Below are 13,401 nucleotides of genomic sequence, written 5' to 3' on the forward strand. Positions count from 1 at the left end.
TCACACTCTCTGCTTTCCACCAGATAATTTCTGCTTTGCACTTTTATAACAAGAAAGAATCTTAATTTCTTCTTCCTCCCTGTCTTGTCTCTCTATGCTCTCTGTTTTCTCTGTAAATAGTTTGATAATCCTGAAAAACATGTCTGTTGGTAAACCAATAAGTACTAACTAAATGTCACAAGGCCATTTTCTGTTTCCATAACACTAATGACATCACAGAGAATACCATGGAAATTCCAGCATACATTAGAGTATCCAGAAGACGTTCCCCTTCAAGAGCACATAACTACCCATTAACTAGATCTTCTCCAAATCAACAAGTCAAGTTGCACTTTCCAGGAGCTTTGCCTGAGAAACAAGGGAAGACTTTCAATCACTCTCCCTTCTAATCCAGAGATATCACTGATTTATTGAAATTTTTCCCACCTTCATGCATGAATAGCGAAGACTCAATTTTCAAACACAGGTCAGAAATGGTCCTCCCCACCTTAGGTACCACACTCGAAATGACAAGGAAGAAAGGAAGCTGAAAAATTAGCTCAGGATGATGTCAGTGAAGTAATTATCCACACAGTTATTCCCTCACAGGGGGCATCTTCTTTAGATAATGATCAGTTTTTCCAAATTCCTCATTTACTACTTCTGCTAAGTAAAGGTGGAGGTTTGGAATGATGCCTTCCCAGAAGACCAGATACATAGATTAAACACAAGTAAGCAAAGACTTGCAGAATATCCACAGAGTACTACAGTGGGAGTAGGGGAGTAAAATATCAAGAAAACTTACATGAATCCTGATCACATCTTCCCTCAGAGAATCAAAAATAACTGAATTTAGTCATGAGTCTGTTAGTGATATGGTCAGCTTTTCAGAGATCTGGCTACAGATGTTTTGGTTAACATAGGTGTACTTTGAGACAACTAAAGCAAACTCTAGGAGAAAGCATGATGGGTAACCCTTGGAATGAAAAATGAAGAAGTCAAGCTGAACTACGGAGAGGTATCATGTGGAGGAACCAGACAGAGAGATAAAGTCAGACAGACAGACAGACACATATATACATACACACCCACACCGACACCCCCCCCATACACACACTCACATAGAAAACAAAACAGCACTCATAGGGGAAATTATGTTGTAGATCACTGATAAGGAGCTGCAACCAGGGAAAAAAGTCAAATTCTTCACTTGGGTGCCACATGTGTCATTTATATACTTGAACGTGAGTCACTACTACATTTATGTACCACATCCAGTAGGAACATACGGACAGGGAAGGATCAAGTAAGGGAAGAGACTAGGTATTCCAAAAATTATACATATTTATTAAAGCCCCAAGCTACCTTTCTCCTGATGCTGGCAGTCCCTGCAAAGAGAAGACACCCCATGGGCAGCCTGGCATGCATTTCTTCTATCTCTGACATTTTTCCTTCCATACATGCTCCAAGGAACCTAAGCTTGTTGGTAGTTGTTGAATATTCTACATCTTCTCAGTTCTTAAAATTCTAGTCTAGTAGATTTGGATTTATTTCTCACTCTGGTTCTCCAGAGAACAGTGAGATCAACTCACACTGGGGTTTATGAGAGAAGCGAGTGCATAAACTGCCATGAAATGTGCTTTCATTAGTAAAGACTGTTGCAGGAAAGAGGAAAAATAGGACAGAGAGTCAGATAGACACAGATAGAGATAAAACAGAGAAGCAGAGAAAGACACAGATACAGAGAGAGCATCAAAGAATATGCCTTGTGAACTTGAAGCCATAAAAGAATTTGTGAATCTAGAATAAATGTTATAAATGTCTGCCCGTAAATCCCAGTAACTACGAAAGATGCCTGGAGCCAGTTGTGCTATTGAGACTGCATACAGATTGGCCTATACCAATGTGAGACACTGGACTTCCATGAGCAAGTCCTTAGCTTAGATAATGCCATTATGGTGGCCCAGAAAAATAGACACAGAACTGTCCCCTCTGTCTGCCTCCCATTACTCTGATCTCCCATGTCACAGGAGGCTGAATGGTCTTCCACATACCCTGAGATGCAGATCAAAAGGGACAGAATCTATCTTCAATGGTGCTTCATCTGAGCCTACCGTTTGCTTGTGGATGGTACTCAGGAAGATAACTGGAAAGTTACACTTTGCATAGCTTGGTGTCAAAGTTCAGGCTTGAGATTCCTACTCTGTGATTGTCAAAACTTCCAGGTTTCCATTGGGAAGGCAGTGTCACAGTGGCCTGCTACTGCCTTCTCATTTCTTTCACATGCTTCATGTGACCATGTTGAGAGCCTCCTCAAGCTTATTCACAGATCCACAGGATGCAAATTGGTTTCAGAGCCCTCATGTCTGGCCACGGATGCCAAGAGAACAATGTCACAGTTCACTGTGATAATGTAGACATGCCAGGAGATTTCTGCCAAGTTTTGTTTTCAAGTGTATTCTTTTATTACAGATTATGCTACTCTTTCTAAAAGGCCACGTTGTAGGAGAACATTTGGTTTCTACCCCATCCACAGTTTATAGTTTTCTTACATAGACTTTTTTCAGTTTTCTGGTTTCTTTTTTTTTAATAATTCTGTAAACGTGTATACAACCGAACCATTTAAGCATATAAACACACACACACACACACGCAGACACACACACACACACACACACACACACACACATACACACACACACGGTGTAGGGATAATAGGGAATTCCTTATAGAAGAAAAGTTAGGTCAGATAACCTAGAATATAAGATGTGAAGGTTTGCACTAAAATCTATTACTGTATGAAGGAGGATGGGAAACAGTTGTGGGTGGTGCATTCCCCACAAATTGGCCACATGAGCAATTAAGTGTGAGACAATAGATATGCATTACCAAAGCCAAAGACCAGAAAGATACACAGTCAATTGAATGTGAATACAGCTCATCTCTCTGATCTCTAATGGAAGAGTTTAGGTGTTTCCCACACATCTCCTGCATAATATTTCATTTCAGTCCAATGCTAGCACACTGAAGGATATTCAAGAACATACCTGAGAGGTGATGTTTTGAAGTAGCTTCATATAGAGATAAAGCAAGAGTGTCAGCATACCCAGAGCTCTGTTGAGCAGGGGTTGCTGATTTCCTCTCACTCCTTTAGCAATGCTTCAGAAATCCAAGGACACAGCCTGCTCAGGCATATTCACACCTGCACAGGGTTTATCTTGGAAGCACAACACCACAGCCTGAATTTACAGAAGCCAGGATTAAAACTACAAACACCATCTCCATACATTTCCTGGACAGATGACAAGAATCTCTGATAGATCTCTCTAGACCTATGACTGTTTATATACATGCCTTGTAGGGGTAAAACATGGTTGTTTAGTACCCTACTTCACTGTTCATGACTCAAATAGAAGTCAGGAAGGAGCCAGTCCCTGTTCTAGTTCACTAACTTACAATTCTTCACTGTAGTAGAAAATTGTCTGCCAAAGGACACTGTCATTAGGACAAAACAGCAACCCACAGATTGGGAAAAGTTCTGTTCCAATCCTACATCTGATAGAGGGCTATTATTCAATATATACAAAGAACTCAAGAAGTTAGACTCCAGAGAGACAAATAACCTTATTAAAATTTTGGTCCATAACTTAAAAAAAAGATTTCTCAATTGAAGGAAATCAAGTATCTGAGAAGAACCTAAAGAAATGTTCATCATACTTAGTCCTCAAGGAAATGTAAATGAAAACAACCCTGAGATTCCACCTCACACAAGTCAGAATGACTGAAATAAAAAACTCAGGAGACAGAAGATGATGATAAGGATGTTAAGAAAGAGGAACACTCCTCCTTTGTTGGTTGGATTACAAACTGATTCAACCACTCTGGAAATCAGTCTGCACGTCCCTCAGAAAATTGGACATTGTAGTAACTGAGGTCCAAGCCATACCTCTCCTGGGCATATACCGAAAAGATGACATAAAAAAAGTCACATACACAGCAATGTTCATAGCAGCGTTATTTAAAATACTCATAGACTGGAAAGAACCCAGATGGCATTCGTCAGAGGAATGGATAGAGAAGATGTGGTACATCTACACAATGGACATCTAATCACCTATAAAAACAATAATTTCAAGAAAGTCTTAGACAAATGAATGGAACTAGCAAATATCATCCTGTGTGAGGCAACCAAATCACAAAAAAACAAAAACAAAAAAAAAAAAACACACACATGGTATGCTATCACCAAACATGTGTATTGGCCCAAAAGCTCTAATTACACATGATACCATCCATAGACCACTAGAAGGTCAAAAAAAGTAGAAGGTCAAGAAATGGAAACCCAATATATGCTTGCTTACGTCATTTTTAGAAGGTGGAAAAATATCTATGAGTTTACAGCAAAGACTGAAGTAATGCCCTTCAGAGCATGCAGTTCATGTAACACACACACACACACACACACACATACACACACACACACACACACACACACACACATATATATATATATATATATATATATATATATATATATATATATATATATAGAGAGAGAGAGAGAGAGAGAGAGAGAGAGAGAGAAACCAAATCTAAATAAGATTGATGAAACTGACATGAACCACATATAGATCTTCCTTGAGAGACACAGCTAGAGCATGTCAAATACAAAAGTGAATGCTAGTGGCAAACCAGCCCACTGACAACAGACCTCCTGTTGGTAGATTTTGAGAAAGGATTACAAGAGCTGAAGGGGATTTCAACACCATAAGAACTACAATGCCAATGAACCAGAACTTTCTGGTATCAAACCAATATTCAAAGACTGTACATGGACAGACCTATAGATCCAATTGCATATGTGGCAGAGAATGGCCTTGTTGGGCATTAATGGAAGGAGAAGCCCTTTGTCCTCCCTCTGTTTGACTCCCAGTTAAAAAGAATGTAAAGGGGCAGTAAGGGGGGTTTATAGAAAAAGGGAAGGAGACTGTTTGCTCTTATGGACAGGAACTTGGGAAATGAAATAACATTTGAAATGTAAATATGGAAATATCCAATTAAAAAAGCAATAAAATTTCCTGAAAAAATTAAAAATTGAAGGAAAGGAAAGAAATGAAATATGCCAGCTGATCACACCTACTGACTCAGAAATCTAAAAGGGTAACTGTCAGGGAATGCTAGTCAGAGTATTAGTAGTGAAAAGAGTGAGATGATGAAGTCTCAACTAGAAGCACTTCCTGCTCTCCAATGTTTGTTTCGCCCTTGTTCACCCTGAGTAAAATATATGCACACAACCATAGCGTGTCCCTGAATACCTTCTAACAGAGCTGTGACAAAGAAATCCATGAAAGAAACCAAAATTCACTTGCAGGCATATCAATATTCTGCTGACTGTTTCCTGGGTCCACTTCATTCTTTCACACCTATTGTGCACCTGGACACTCTAGGAAGGAGACAAGAGATGAATGTATGTGTGTGTGTGTGTGTGTGTGTGTGTGTATCTGTATATTGATTATCGTCTGTGTGTTTGTGTATATTTGTGCCTGTGTGTGTTTCTGTACGGGTTTATGTGTCTCTCTGTGTGTGTATACAAGTGGGTGTCTGTGTGTTTTTGTATTTCCATGTGTGTATGTATCTGTTTGTCTGTGTCTGTCTCTGTATATCTCTGTGTGTATGTGTGTTTGTCTAACTGTCTATGTCTCTTTGTGTGTGTCTCTGTGTAACTGTATTTGTGTTTGTGTGCATATGTGTCTGTGTGTGTGTGTGTGTGTGTGTGTGTGTGTGTGTGTGTGTTTGTGTGTGTTAGTCATGCATAAGTTAACCATCCTCGCACAGAGTGTCTGGATTGCTTTTCTTTTTAGAAGGTTGGTGAATCTTTCCCTAGTCCTAAAAGACCAGGCTGGCTCTCAACTCTCTCTGTGAAACCATGACAGGTTGAGTAATTTTCATGTGTGTGGAGTCTGTCCTACTGAAACTTGTTTTCCTGGATAGAATATCACTTGAAAAACACATCTCAACATTTACTATCCTTATTCCGTGATCACTCAAGGGGATTATTCCATTATTATTATTATTATTATTATTATTATTATTATTATTATTATTATTATTACAGGATTATTCCATTATATTGTTATCTGCCTTGTTACAAGTTTGCTAAAGTTTATTGAGGGTAGGAAGAAAGACTTTGTTTCATGTGGATCCCATTGGACGGCCATGTTTTTGTTCTTGGAAATGAAAGATTTATTTGCATGCTCCCAAGAGCAAATACATGCAGAGAATTAAGACAGTTTTACAACAATGTTTCAGGCTTCGGGGTTTGGTAGACATTACATAACCGTCTTTTTATTCATAGCAGGAATATCAAAATTATTAATAGAAGGCAGAAAATTTTAACAACATATTTATGCTGGCTAATTTTAATTCCCATATTTCATCTCTGAAACATTATATATTCTCTTTCAGGATCTTCTTGAAATTATTTGAAGAAGTGAAAACTGGTATGTGTTTATCTGTTCACATTCATAATCATCGCCGTTTCTCTAGTGATGGACAGACGGCACAACTGTCAAGAGACAAACTGACTTTCTTGCCAAAGAAATAAATCTTCACCTTCGTGGAGGCAGTTTTGTTCTTAGGTGCAGAAGTTTAAAATCCCCTGAGAATGCTTCCTACAGCTACCATTTCCTGTATATTGTAATATCCTAGGAAATGGGTTTTCTCTTTGCAATATTTTTCAAGTGTTAAGATCTACAAAAAAGTTTTGACTGTGTGTACTATTTGGAGATGTTGTCTTTTTTCTTTTCTATCGATCTATTCTGGGTTGTAGACTCTCAGGCATTTTCTGATCCAATTCTCAGAGCAGGGGCTTGAAATGAGATGAGTCTTCATCAGGAATAAAGGAAAGAAGACAGGTAAGGTAATAGATGACACCATGATGTATTTATCTGCTGTGAATCTGAGATGACTGTTGTCATCCCATTGTATATATAAACTTTAACTTTACAACAAAGTACACTCACATGAGTTTAAACCTTTGTACTTTTCATTGTGTAAGTATTTGCAATAAAGAGAGTTTTAAAAGTAATAAAGTTGTATGATGTGTGTAACTCATTTAATAGATTCCCTTGTATAACTTAAAAGAATACATAAATGTTTTTCCTTCATGTTAAATGTAATGAAGACAGTGTCTCTTCTAACAATATATGTAGTAATTTTGACATATATAAAATTTAATATGTTCATATCTTGCCAAAAATTCAACCACAATTACTTATGAAATACTTCCTCTACTTACTCAGTGTTTTTTCCTAAATATTGACTTTAAGATAAATTTAGTAGACTAGATATTGAGATGGATGGAGGGAGGGAAGAAACTGAATCAGAGGGGAGGTAGCTAAGGGAGTGGGCTTTGGAGGAATTAGGTATAGGGAAATCAGGGAAAAGAGAATGGAAATCACAAGTTTGGGGTGAGCATCTATAGGAAGTGCCAGAGACCTTGGAAAGGCAAGGCTCCAGGGTGTCTATTGGTGTGACTCTAGCAGTGGGGATACGGATCCTTAATTGACCACTTCTGTAGCCATGCATGTCTCCCAGTGATGTGACAAGGACAAAACATTACCCACAAAACCTTCAATGCAAAATGTACACAGCCTACAAGATCTTCAGAGACAAAGATATATAGAGCAGACATGGAAGGAACGTCCAACCAATGGTTGGTGCAGATTGAGCCATACCCTGTGGGCAAGCACTAATCCCTGACACATTAAAGATACTCTATCATTCTTGCAAACAGAATCTAGCATAACTGGTCTCTGAGTGACTCCACCCAACAGCTGAGAGAAACAAGTGTAAAGATTCACCACAAAACATTAAATGGAGCTTGGAAGTCTTTTGAAAAAAAAAAAAAACCTGTGAAGAATCGAGGCCCAGATGATCTGAGGGACTCCCCAGGAAGAGCAATAGAGTCAATTCACAGCAACTCTTGGGGTTTGCCAAAGACTGAACCACCCATCAGAGAGTGAATGTGGACTGAACCTGTGCCCCCAGGACATAGGTAGCAAATGTGTAGCTTTGTCTTTTTACAGGTGCCCCCAGCAATGAATGTTGGCATCCCATGAAGATGGAGAACCAATTTTCGATATAAAGTGAGTAAATAAATAAATGAATCTTAAAGAAACACATATCCTATCTACAGATATCATGTTTTGGAAAGCCCAGTTCTAATTTTTCAATACCCGCATGAAGACAAAGCCTGTGGAGTGCCTATATCCTTAGAGGCCATAATCATTTTCATTCTGTTCTTCCATCAGAGTCCCCAAGCTCCACCCGTGGTTTGATTAGTGGGTTTCTGCATCTGTCAGAGTGAACGTCTTAGTGGAGTCTCTTAGAGGGAAGTCAGGCTGGACTCCTGTCTGTAAGCATAACAGAGTGTCACTAATAGTGTCAGGGATCGTTGCTGATACATGGGGAATGTCTCAATCTGTACTAACCATTGGTTGAACATTCCTCACTCTCTGCTCTATGCATGGATCCTGCATTTCCTGTGGTCAGAATAAATTTTGGGTCAAAAGTTAGTGTCTCTATCAGTCCATTTTGGTTGCTCTGTTGCTACAGGAGGAGGGTTCTTCAGGTTCATATCACTGAGGCTGTGAGTCTGAGCTAAGGAAACACCCAATGAATCTTGGGCATCCCTCTTACCCCAGCTCTCTGCCTCTTTCTGCATATGACCTCTACCTCCCCACCTCTATCCATCTTGGCATCTTTGTCTGGACTCAGTAGCAGAGGATGTGATTAGTATCACAGGGACTGGATATGCAAAATGAGGGGATAACATTGTGGGGTTCTAACATCCTCTGAGGAGAAAGGGCTGGGAGAAAGATTTTGAGAAGTGTGAACTGGAGGGGGGCAGTGTGCAGCATGTAAAATGAATAAACAAACAAATAACTATGAATAAAACTAAGTCTACTTGAATGAAAGAAGCAATTGTGTGTGTTTGTGTGTGTGTGTGTGTATGCATGAGTATGAGTATATATATATATATATATATATATGTATATATATATATATATATATATATATATATATTTGAATGTAAGGGGATTTGTGTGTTTAATTGTAAATTATCACTTTTGAGAAAACAGTGGTCTATGCAGAAGACAGGTCAGCTTAAGCACTATATTTACAAAAATGGCATTTGCTGAAGACGAAGAAATGATTCGGAGTGTAATAGCACTAGCTGTTCTTCTATAGAACCTGGGGCCACACCCCAGCTCCCATGTGACAGCTCACAAGTGGCTATAATTTCATCACCATGGATCTCACACACTCTTCAACATCCTGGAAACAAGGCATGCATATGGTGCACAGGTATACAAGGAGGTAATACATTTACATATGTAAAACAAAAAGTACAAAAACAGAAGAACAGTTCCTGGTTGACATAATTTGATTTACGTCAATATTCAAAGTGATTATCACAGTCAAATAAATATTGTATTGATCCATAATACAGTCGAAGCCATAAAAAGTTAACAATCACCTGAATCACTTAAAATCTATTCATTTAAAGAATTGCAATAATAATTTGGAGTAGATTTAGCGGGGGGGTCTAAAGTACCAAACCAGCCAACCCCTCGCACAGCAGCTCTCTGCTCCCAAACCCCTTGGGAAAGAGACCTTACCGCCTGCTCAGGTGGGCACTCCTGAGGCTGCAGAGCGGAAGAGACCACCGACACTGCCCACACCTGTTCACATCCCAGGCCCAAGAGGAAACTGTATACGGCATCTGGATTCCCGTAGAGGAGGGCCCAGGAGAAGCAGGACCACTGCTTCTGAGACACCACTAGAACCTGAAGGGACCGACCAGATAAACAGTTCTCTTCACCCAAATCCCATGGGAGGGAGAGATAACCTTCAGAGAGGCAGACACGCCTGGGAAACCAGAAGAGACTGCACTCTGCAGACATCTCTGACACATGAGGAAAACACCAAACATGATCTGGAACTGTGGTACATGGAAGCTCCTGGAAAGGACGGTACAGATCTTCCTGGTTGCTGCCGCCATGGAGAGCTCATAGGCAGCAGCCCTCGATCAAACTTGAGCCTTGGTAACACAGGTAAGACCAACTTTTCTGCTGCAAGTGACCTGCCTGGTGAACTCAAGACACAGGCAGAGAGGAACAGCTAAAGACCTGTAGATAGGAAAAACTACACGCCCAAAAGCAGAATACTCTGTCCCCATAACTGGCTGAAAGAAAACAGGAAAACAGGTCTACAGCACTCCTGACACACAATCTTATAGAACAGTCTAGCTACTGTCAGAAATAGCAGAACAAAGTAACACGAGAGATAATCTGATGGTGAGAGTCAAGCGCAAGAACCCAAGCAACAGAAACCAAGACTACATGGCATCATCGGAGCCCAATTCTCCCACCAAAGCAAACAGGGAATATCCAAACCCAGCAGAAAAGCAAGATCTAGTTTCAAAATCATATTTGATCATGATGCTGTAGGACTTCAAGAAAGACGTGAAGAACTCCCTTAGAGAAACACAAGAAAACATTAATAAACAAGTAGAAGCCTACAGAGAGGAATCACAAAAATCCCTGAAAGAATTCCAGGAAAAAACAATCAAACAGTTGAAGGAATTAAAAATGGAAATAGAAGCAATCAAGAAAGAACACATTGAAACAACCCTGGATATAGAAAACCAAAAGAAGAGACAAGGAGCTGTAGATATGAGCTTCACCAACAGAATACAAGAGATGGAAGAGAGAATCTCAGGAGCAGAAGATTCCATAGAAATCATTGACTCAAGTGTCAAAGATAATGTAAAGTGGATAAAGCTACTGGTCCAAAACATACAGGAAATCCAGGACTCAATGAGAAGATCAAACCTAAGGATAATAGGTATAGAAGAGAGTGAAGACTCCCAGCTCAAAGACCAGTAAATATCTTCAACAAAATCATAGAAGAAAACTTCCATCACCTAAAAAAGAGATACCAAGAGTCATACAAGAAGCCTACAGAACTCCAAATAGATTGGACCAGAAAAGAAACACCTCCTGTCACATAATAGTCAAAAAACCAAATGCACAAAATAAAGAAAGAATATTAAAAGCAGTAAGGGAAAAAGGTCAAGTAACATATAAAGGTAGACCTATCAGAATCACACCAGAATTTATGCCAGAAACTATGAAAGCCAGAAGGTCGGTCCTGGACAGATGTCATACAGACCCTAAGAGAACACAAATGCCAGCCCAGGTTACAGTATACTGCAAAACCCTCAATTAACATAGATGGAGAAACCAAAATATTCCATGAAAAAAAAACAAATTTACACAATATCTTTCTAAAAGTCCAGCACTACAAAAGATAATAAATGGTAAAGCCCAGCATAAAGAGGCAAGGTATACCCTAGAAGAAGCAAGAAACTAATTGTCTTGGCAACAAAACAAAGAGAAGAAAAGCACACAAACATAACATATATCCAAATATGAATATAACAGGAAGCAATAATCACCATTCCTTATTATTTCTCAACACCAATGGCCTCAACTCCCCCCCAAAAAAAAGACATAGATGAACAAACTGGATACGCAACGAGGACCCGGCATTCTGCTACCTACAGGAAACCTCAGAGAAAAAGACAGACACTACCTCAGAATGAAAGGCTGGAAAACAACTTTCCAAGCAAATGGTTGGAAGAGGCAAGCTGGAGTAGCCATTCTAATATCAAATAAAATCAATTTTCAACTAAAATTCAACAAAAAAGATTAGGAAGGACACTTCATATTCATCAAAGGAAAAATCCACCAAGATGAATTCTCAATCCTACATATCTATGCCCCAAATACAAGGGCACCTACATACATAAAAGAAACCTACTAAAGCTCAAAACACACAATGCACCTCACACAATAATAATAGGAGATTTGAACACCCCACTCTAGTCAATGGACAGATCATGGAAAGAGAAAATAAACAAAGACGTAGACAGACTAAGAGAAGTCATGAGCCAAATAGACTTAATATATATTTATAGAAAATTCTATCCTAAAACAAAAGTATATACCTTCTTCTCAGTTCCTCATGCTACTTTCTCCATAATTGACCATATAATTGTTCAAAAAAAAAAAAAACCGGGCCTCAACAGGTATAGAAAGATAGAAATACTTCCATGCGTGCTATCAGACCACCACGGCCTAAAAGTGGTCTTCCATAACAATAAGGGAAGAATGCCCACATATATGTGGAAATTGAACAATGCTCTAATCAATAATAACTTGGTCAAGGAAGAAATTAAGAAAGAAATTAAAGACTTTTTAGAATTTAATGAAAATGAAGGTACAACATACCCAAACTTATGGGACACAATGAATGCTGTGCTAAGAGGAAAATTCATAGCGCTGAGTGCCTGCAGAAAGAAACAGGAAAGAGTATATGTCAACAGCTTGACAGCACATCTGAAAGCTCTAGAACAAAAAGAAGCAAAAACACCCAGGAGGAGTAGAAGGCAGGAAATAATCAAACTCAGAGCTGAAAACAACCAAGTAGAAACAAAAAGGAACATAGAAAGAAATAACAGAACCAAAAGTTGGTTCTTTGAGAAAATCAACAAGATAGATAAACCCTTATCCAGACTAACGAGAGGACACAGAGAGTGTGTCCAATTTAACAAAATCAGAAATGAAAAGGGAGACATAACTACAGATTCAGAGGAAATTCAAAAAATCATCAAATCTTACTATAAAAGCCTATATTCAGCAAAACTTGAAAATCTTCAGGAAATGGACAATTTCCTAGACAGATACCAGGTACCGAAGTTAAATTAGGCACAGATAAACCAGTTAAACAACCCCATAACTCCTAAGGAAATAGAAGCAGTCATTAAAGGTCTCCCAACCAAAAAGAGCCCATGCCCAGGCAGGTTTAGTGCAGAATTCTATCAGACCTTGATAGAAGACCTCATACCAATATTATCCAAACTATTCCACAAAATTGAAACCTTCGGAGCACTACCGAATTCCTTCTATGAAGTCACAATTATACTTAAACCACACAAAGACCCAACGAAGAAAGAGAACTTCAGACCAATTTCCCTTATGAATATCGACACAAAAATACTCAACAAAATTCTGGCAAACGGAATCCAAGAGCACATCAAAAGAATCTTTCACGACGATCAAGTAGGCTTCATCCCAGACATGCAGGGATGGTTTAATATACAGAAAACCATCAAAGTGATCCATTATATAAACAAACTGAAAAAACAAAACCACATGATCATTTCATTAGATGCTGAGAAAGCATTTGACAAAATTCAATACCCCTTCATGATAAAAGTCCTGGAAAGAATTGAAATTCAAGGCCCATATCTAAACATAGTAAAAGCAATTTATAGCAAACCAGTTGTTAACA

General features: G+C 38.8%; 1 long non-coding RNA gene across 2 annotated transcripts in view; it reads right to left on the reverse strand.

Annotated features, from left to right (window-relative positions):
• Positions 1-13,401, reverse strand: part of LOC120099678 (uncharacterized) — a 66,108-nt gene that overhangs the window by 18,091 nt on the left and 34,616 nt on the right. The window lies entirely within an intron of this gene.

This window comes from Rattus norvegicus, chromosome Y (assembly GCF_036323735.1).
Source record: "Rattus norvegicus strain BN/NHsdMcwi chromosome Y, GRCr8, whole genome shotgun sequence".
NCBI classification, from domain to species: domain Eukaryota; kingdom Metazoa; phylum Chordata; class Mammalia; order Rodentia; family Muridae; genus Rattus; species Rattus norvegicus.